The sequence below is a fragment of the Eublepharis macularius genome, chromosome 8, assembly GCF_028583425.1.
Source record: "Eublepharis macularius isolate TG4126 chromosome 8, MPM_Emac_v1.0, whole genome shotgun sequence".
Classification (NCBI taxonomy): Eukaryota; Metazoa; Chordata; class Lepidosauria; order Squamata; family Eublepharidae; genus Eublepharis; species Eublepharis macularius.
Window position 1 is genome coordinate 23,811,188 of NC_072797.1, and position 6,670 is coordinate 23,817,857.

The 6,670-nt window shown below is 55.4% G+C and overlaps 1 protein-coding gene across 1 annotated transcript in view; it reads right to left on the reverse strand.

The window, feature by feature from the left end:
- The window catches only part of GDNF (glial cell derived neurotrophic factor), a 28,888-nt gene extending 25,823 nt beyond the window's left edge, over positions 1-3,065 (reverse strand). The window contains exon 1 of the mRNA XM_054987309.1: positions 2,995-3,065. The gene's annotated coding sequence lies outside the window, so the exon portion shown is untranslated. The remainder of the gene's footprint in view (positions 1-2,994) is intronic.
- Positions 3,066-6,670: the final 3,605 nt, after the last annotated feature.

Consider the following 6,670-nt stretch of genomic DNA (forward strand, 5'->3'; position numbering starts at 1 on the left):
ACAATGCGGAGTCAAGCTGCCTCAGTTACACTCCAAATACTGCACTCAGATGGACTAGCCCTTAGAAGAGCCCTGGCCAATCTGCCATCCATCAAACAAGGAGCAGCCCAGCAGCCATGTCTCCTGGCCTGCCGGGTGCTTAGGCAGCAAGAGGACTATAGAGTCCAGGGCAGACCACAGTACACGGCTGGAGGGCTACGTGCAACTTGGCAGGTCCTGCTCATGTGCCACCCTGCCTTAGAATTTGGACTAGTGCCCTCCAGGAGCAAATACTATTTTGAACCTGCCACTAGAGGGCAGTACAAACCAACCGCTAGCTTTGCATACCACATCCGGCTCCTCCCCCTTCCCATTATTTTGGGTGGGACGTTTCTTGCCCTGCACAGCTTCGGAAGCCTTGGAGCATCATTGCCATGGATACCGGCTTTCAAATACTAACCAAATGATTACATGGCTCGTTTGCACATGCAAATCTCTCGGGAGCCAGAGAGCTCCCTGCCCAGCACCAGAAGCAAAAGTCAAATAAATGAAATTCAACTACGATTTGCATTGGCATATTTACAAGGCAGTTCTAAACAGAATCGATCCGTTTGAACTCCATTGACTCCAAAGGGTGCAGCCCTGCTTAAGGGTTGCAGTTATTCCGCCCTAGCACCAGTCCCTTGCAAGGTGCAACCCTACACACGCTTCCAGTTTTATTCAATTTTATTGTCCGCCTCTCTAGTGGAGACTCAAGGTGGTCAGCTTCTTTATTTGTTCCCGAACAAACACGCAGGTTTCTCCAAAGCCCTTGCATCCCTGTGGGATTTCCACAGAAAGGCACGCACACGGCGGTTCTCGCCGCCTCCAGCTACGCCAAAGTGCTTTGTGGACCCCCCCCCCCCGACTGCACCCTTTGCACTAATCCATAAAGTGCCTCTCATTGGGGAGCACTGGCCCGCCTCTCTCCCTGAACCGAAAGCTTCCAGCGGCCTAAAAGCGGAGAAGGCGCTGAAAACGCGGAAGGAAACTCGCCCTCCCGTTGCCATCGCCAGCTTCGGCTGTAGGGAACCGGTCTCCGCTTCCTATCCTTCGGACTCCGAAACACGCCACTGCCAGTCCCCGACAGCTGCTCTGGGAAAGCGCTGCCGAAGCTTTCTACCGATTTAATAGCGGTTAGTGCAATCCCATGCAGTTACTCGTCTAAGCCCACTGAAATCCATGAATTTAAGACTGGTGCAACTCTTCATAGGATCGCATCTTTTCGATTCCCCGAGGGGGGGCGGGAAGACGGACTCCCGCTTCTCGCGAGTCACGACCCCGGCTTCTTCCCGTTTTATTGGCACGGAGGAATCAGCTGCAAGCTCCGTTCCGTGCGCAACACAACAAGGCGTTGCAAGAGGCTTTCTAGGGCCAAGATGACAAACAGAAGCAAGCTCTTGAGTCGTGGGCAACTTTGGACAAATCCTACCCTCTCCCCGGCCCAGCGCACCCTTCCTAAAAGTTACGCTCGACCCAGCAGTGGCTCCTTTTGCAGGCCGAAGCGGATCCGCCAGTTTAATCGACGGCGAGTCGGTGGCGTTAGGCCTTAAGACCCCTCGAAGATCTTTGGTGGACCTGAACCTCAAAGCGGGATTTCTACATTTCGGGAGTGTTTTGTTCCCCGCCTTCCTCGCGCTCGGCGCCCCGAAAACAAGTTTTGGCGTCTTTTCTAAAGCGACCGGGATGCAGGTCGCCCCCCCCCCCAAGTGCCACGAAGTCAGCGGCGGCAGATGACCCCTCCTCTGGCCCCCGAGGGAACCTCTGGGGATCAAAACCAAACTGCCTAGCTGCGCCTTCAAAAAGTTCGAAGGGGCGTCTGATACAGCGGCCTTCGGTGCAGCTGCTTTCACACACGCCGAATATTGCACTGCCAACACCCTTTGCAACCAGATTGCAGTGCGTGAAACGGGAAAACGCACGTGCGAACGATCACTAAAAGCGCATTGTTCAGCGTGTGTGAACGGGCTCGCCTAAGAAGCTCCACAAAACGCGTTTGTTTTTCTGCAGCAACTGGCTGGAGCTAATCCCTCCACGGGATCGCGGGTCGGCGATCCTCCTGCACGTGCTGCTTCGGAAGCGGAGAGTTTGCAGAAAGATCCGCAGCGCCATCCTCCCCTCTTGCGCCTGGGGACGCCGCCGGCTTTCTTTCTAGGGAACCCGCGAGGTTGCCAAAGCGCGCGGCGCCGCTCTCGAGGCGCGGCCAAAGGCACGGCTTCCCGGGGCCCTCAGGTGGACGGGCTTGGCAGAAGCCTCCAGCTGGGGCAGGCGGCTAAGACTTCTAACGCGCCCGATCCCAGGGACTGGACTCTAGGGAAGGACTAGGGAACCAGGAGAGGCTGTCTCGACTTAGCGAACTAAACACACACACACACGCCCTCTCCGCGAGTCCATTTAAGGGCACATTTGGCTTCCGTTCCTTCGATCCGAATCAACGAGCACGGTGGATGCGTCCACGCGTCTCAAACGCGCTTCCCCCCTCCCCGGGTGCGCCAGAGTTTTTCCAAAGGAGGCCAAAGAAATCAGAGCCGCGTCGGCAGCGCAACGATTCGCCGAGCAGCTCTTCTCGCTGCTGCGAGTGCCGAAGCGTTTAGGTAGCCTTGCCCGGGAGTCAGGGCAGGGCCGGCCGCCATCCATGCAAGCCGAAGTTTACCGCTGACGGATGTCTCGCTCGAGGTGTTCGATCCCCCCCTCTCCCGAGCGCGTTTGTGCGCGCAACACCGTCAGTTTCAAAACAGCTTTTCAGCCTGAATGATCTCCCATCCCGACCCCAGACACGCGTCAAGGCAGCCCCCGCCGTCTAGCTGCTCCCGTGCTCCGATGGGGACTAGCCAAGGAGTCTGCAGGGCCCCCACCCAAAACAGACCGAGAGGCTCTCCCGCTCCCCCACCCAGAACCCCGCCAGATGCGCACTCCCTTCCTGGGAGAGGCAGGGGCTTTCCCAGGCCGGCGCCTCCTCCTCCTCCTCCCGCTTACCTTTGATCTGGTCTCTTCAGACCCAAGGGTGACATGAACGCCGAGAGGCCCCGGTCTCCGGCTCAAGAGACGCAGACGGGGCGCAGAAATCCTCCAGGCGAAACGAGGAGAAGGGGCAGAGCGATCCTTCGGTCGAGCCGAGTCGGCCAGCGAGGCGGGGGAGGGAGCTGCCGCCGCCGCCGCTCCGCGCCCTCCCCCCGCAGGTGCAGCCGGGGCGCGCTTCCTTCCCGACGCCCGGCGGCAGGGACGCCCCCCGGAGCTCAGGGGAGGCGGCCGCAGAAGCCCGCCCGCTCGCCGGTCGGGACGGAGTGGCCTTGGCGGGAAAGCCGAGAAAGGCGTCCCATCCGCGGCAGCGGGGAAGCCAGCGAGGGCATCGGGGGGCCCCTGCGGCGCCAGCGGGTCCAAGAAGAACCGGGAGGCGGAGGGCTGGGGCGGGGGGGAGGAGAGGAAGGCGGCTCCCCGAGGGAGGGCGGCTCAAAAGCCGGCAGCGCGGGGCTGCCCCCGGTCTCCGGCAGAAGGGACCCCAGAGGGCGACTCGACGGGCAGATACATCCACGTGGAAGGCGGCGCGGCGCCTCAAGAGGCGATCGGCGGCGGCTGCAAATCCACACGGCGGCCGGGAGGGAGGCGAGCGGGGCTGGGGCTCGGGCTCTCCCCTCCCCGGGCAGCAGGTCTGTAAAATCCGTAGGGCTCGACGGGGCAAAGGCGGGCTGGCCAGCCGCGCGCACCGGAGGGCAGGAGCGGGACGCGCCGCCGTCGAGAAGGCGCGCCTGCCAGCGGTCTCTTTTGCCGGGAGAAGCGGCGCCGGAGACGCCTTTATAGGGTGCCTGCTCGCTGACGCGCCCCGGCCCGCCGCCTCTGATTCGCCTGCGGACCCAAACACGCGCGCACACACTCACACACACACGCGCGCGCGCCTTTCGCCCCCCCCCCACGCCCGCCCGGCGAAGCCCCCGACGCAGCCCCGGCGGGCAGCAGCAGCAGCTTCCAAATAGCTGGCGGCTGAAGTCAGCCGCTCGACATATCATGTATTACATGGCGGGCAACGGAGAAGGCTTCTGAAGTTGGCCCGGCAGCTCAGGCTCACAGTCGCGGGCTGCTGTAACCCGATCCCCGCGCTTTGGTGGAAGCCGCCCGCAGGCCCTGCTGGAGCGCCCGCGCCCTCCCCCGATTCCAGAGCGCTCGCATCATTTCTAAAGGGGAGGATCCCGGGGGGTTGCGAGCCCGGCTGCCAGCACCGGCAGCGGCGGAGCAGGCAGCCCTCCCCCTCCGCCTTTGCACCCACCCCCGTTGAAAGGCACGAGCAAAGCTCCGGGACGGAGACTGCGGGAAAGCCTCTTGCACAGGTGCGCTAAGCCCCGCCTATGGCCAGGGAGCCCCACCCCAATCTCAGGTGCACCGAGCTCCTCTGCAGTCGGGGGTGAACTCTCAGCTTTCTAGGTGGTCTTTTTGTATGTAGCGCTTTATTTTTTTGTTTAGGGATAGCCCAAGAGAGTCTGATCTGGTCAGCTCTCAGAAGCTAAACAGGGTCAGCCTTGGTTAGTAATTGGATGGGAAACCTCCAACGAGGAAGACCGGAGTTGCAGAAGCAGGTAATGGCAAACCTCCTCCGTGAGTCTCTTGTCTTGAAATCCCTACCAGGGGTTGCCATAAGTCAACTATGACTTGAGGGCAACATTTCATTTTTTCATATAGCTATACCGTATTTTAAAAGCATTCTGTTTAAAGATTAGTATCTGGCTGTAGAAGAGCAAGATTGCATATCAGAGACGGACTAGATTCCCAGGTTATGAGCTTTCCAGAGTCAAAGCTTCTGAAGGAAATCCACTTGGTCTCTAAAGCGCAACTGGACTCCAGTCTTGCTCTTCAACTACAGACCAACACGGCTACCCACGTGACACTATCAGGCTGTAATGTCTCTGTGAAACTGGAAATTAACACACTCATTTCCCCGCCCCCATCTTGTTTTATAGTTCAAATCCATTTAATCCAAGTTACAATTTTATAGATGTTTGAAGAAATCTTTTTGTCCCTCACATTTTAAAAATTCCATTTGTTTTCTTTAAATATGACATTCCCCTTGACATTTTCTGGATACGACTTCTTATTTGCATGGGCTGTGAAAAGGGAAAATCTGCCTTGTGAGCATTTGCCAGAGAAAGTATATGTTCTTTTTGATTATTTTTTAGCCCTACGTGAACATTTTCCAGATATCATGGGAAAGTCTTTACTATAAACAGAAGACATGTTGAGATGGAAAGAGTTTATATCATGCTATATTTCTCCCAAATTCCTGAACCTCCTTTTCCTAACATCCTTGTTTAGAAGGATCCATGCAGATAATGGAATATCAGTTCCAATCTCCTCTTTGCTCTGTAATGATTGACCTTCTGTTCTTTAAAAAGATTGAAACGTAGCTGTTAAGATGGTTGCATGGTGATAAGTCATAATATTAGGCATGGCCACACCATCCTATAGTTTGCTTTGTTGCATTATAGAAACTCAATAAACCACCACCAACTCTATAATTTCAGATGAACCACTGAAATTTATTCAGAAGCAACATAGAGATAACTACCAAGTTTACTACAATGAGTAATGTCCTTAGAAGGATATTCTTCTGAACTGTGGCTACCTTATCAAGGCAAGTACGTTTTTATAGAATCAGAATCATAGGGTTGGAAGGGAACCTCTAGGGTCATCTAGTCCAATCCCCTGCACAATGCAGGAATTTTACAGTTACCTCCCTCCCACACACCCCCAGTGACCCTTACTGCATGCTCAGAAGATGGCAAAACACCATCAGGATCCCTAGACAAACTGGCCTGGGGAAAATTGCTACCTGACCCCCAAGGTTGCAGTTGGCCTTAACATCAAAGAAAAGGAGAACCCACTCCAAGGAGACCATATAAGATATGGTCTTACCCCTGAGGGGATGAGCTCCTGGCGGGAAGATGGCAACGGGTTTGCCAGCCTTGGTGTTTTCCCATTTCGCAGCACCTTGCTTCTTCACCAGCCTTTACTGTGTGCAGTATCCTCGTTTCCTTTCAAATTCAATGCGTCCTCTTTTGCATTGTTTCACAGTAAAACTCTTTCCATCTCAACGTGTCTTCTGTTTATAGTAAAGACTTTCCCATGATATCTGGAAAATGTTCACGTAGGGCTAAAAATACAATGGGTGGGTTCTTCTTTCCTTTGATGTTAAGGCCAACTGCAACCTTGGGGGTCAGGTAGCAATTTTCCCCAGGCCAGTTTGGCTAGGGATTCTGATGGTGTTTTGCCATCTTCTGAGCATGCAGTAAGGGTCACTGGGTGTGTGTGGGAGCTCACCCCCTCGGGGGTAGCTCGACGGTTGGGAAACCGCACCGAAGGGGTGTTGCGGTAATGAAGATCATGTGCACACCACAAAAATAGAACGGAATACAATGTAATTTCTAGTGCTGCAATTTAATCATTGAGAAAGATTCTCAGGCTGTACATTGGTTGATATAAATTATCTTATATGGTCTTCTTGGAGTGGGTTCTCCTTTTCTTTGATGTTATTCAGCTGAAGACCGTTCCCTCTTGATACAGTGACTACAATTGGCCTTACCCTGGGCATGTAAGAAGGGGCCACGAGAACTAAGCACTGATGTAACCCCTCCTGCCCTCCCTCTCATGATCTGCCCAGGTTCAC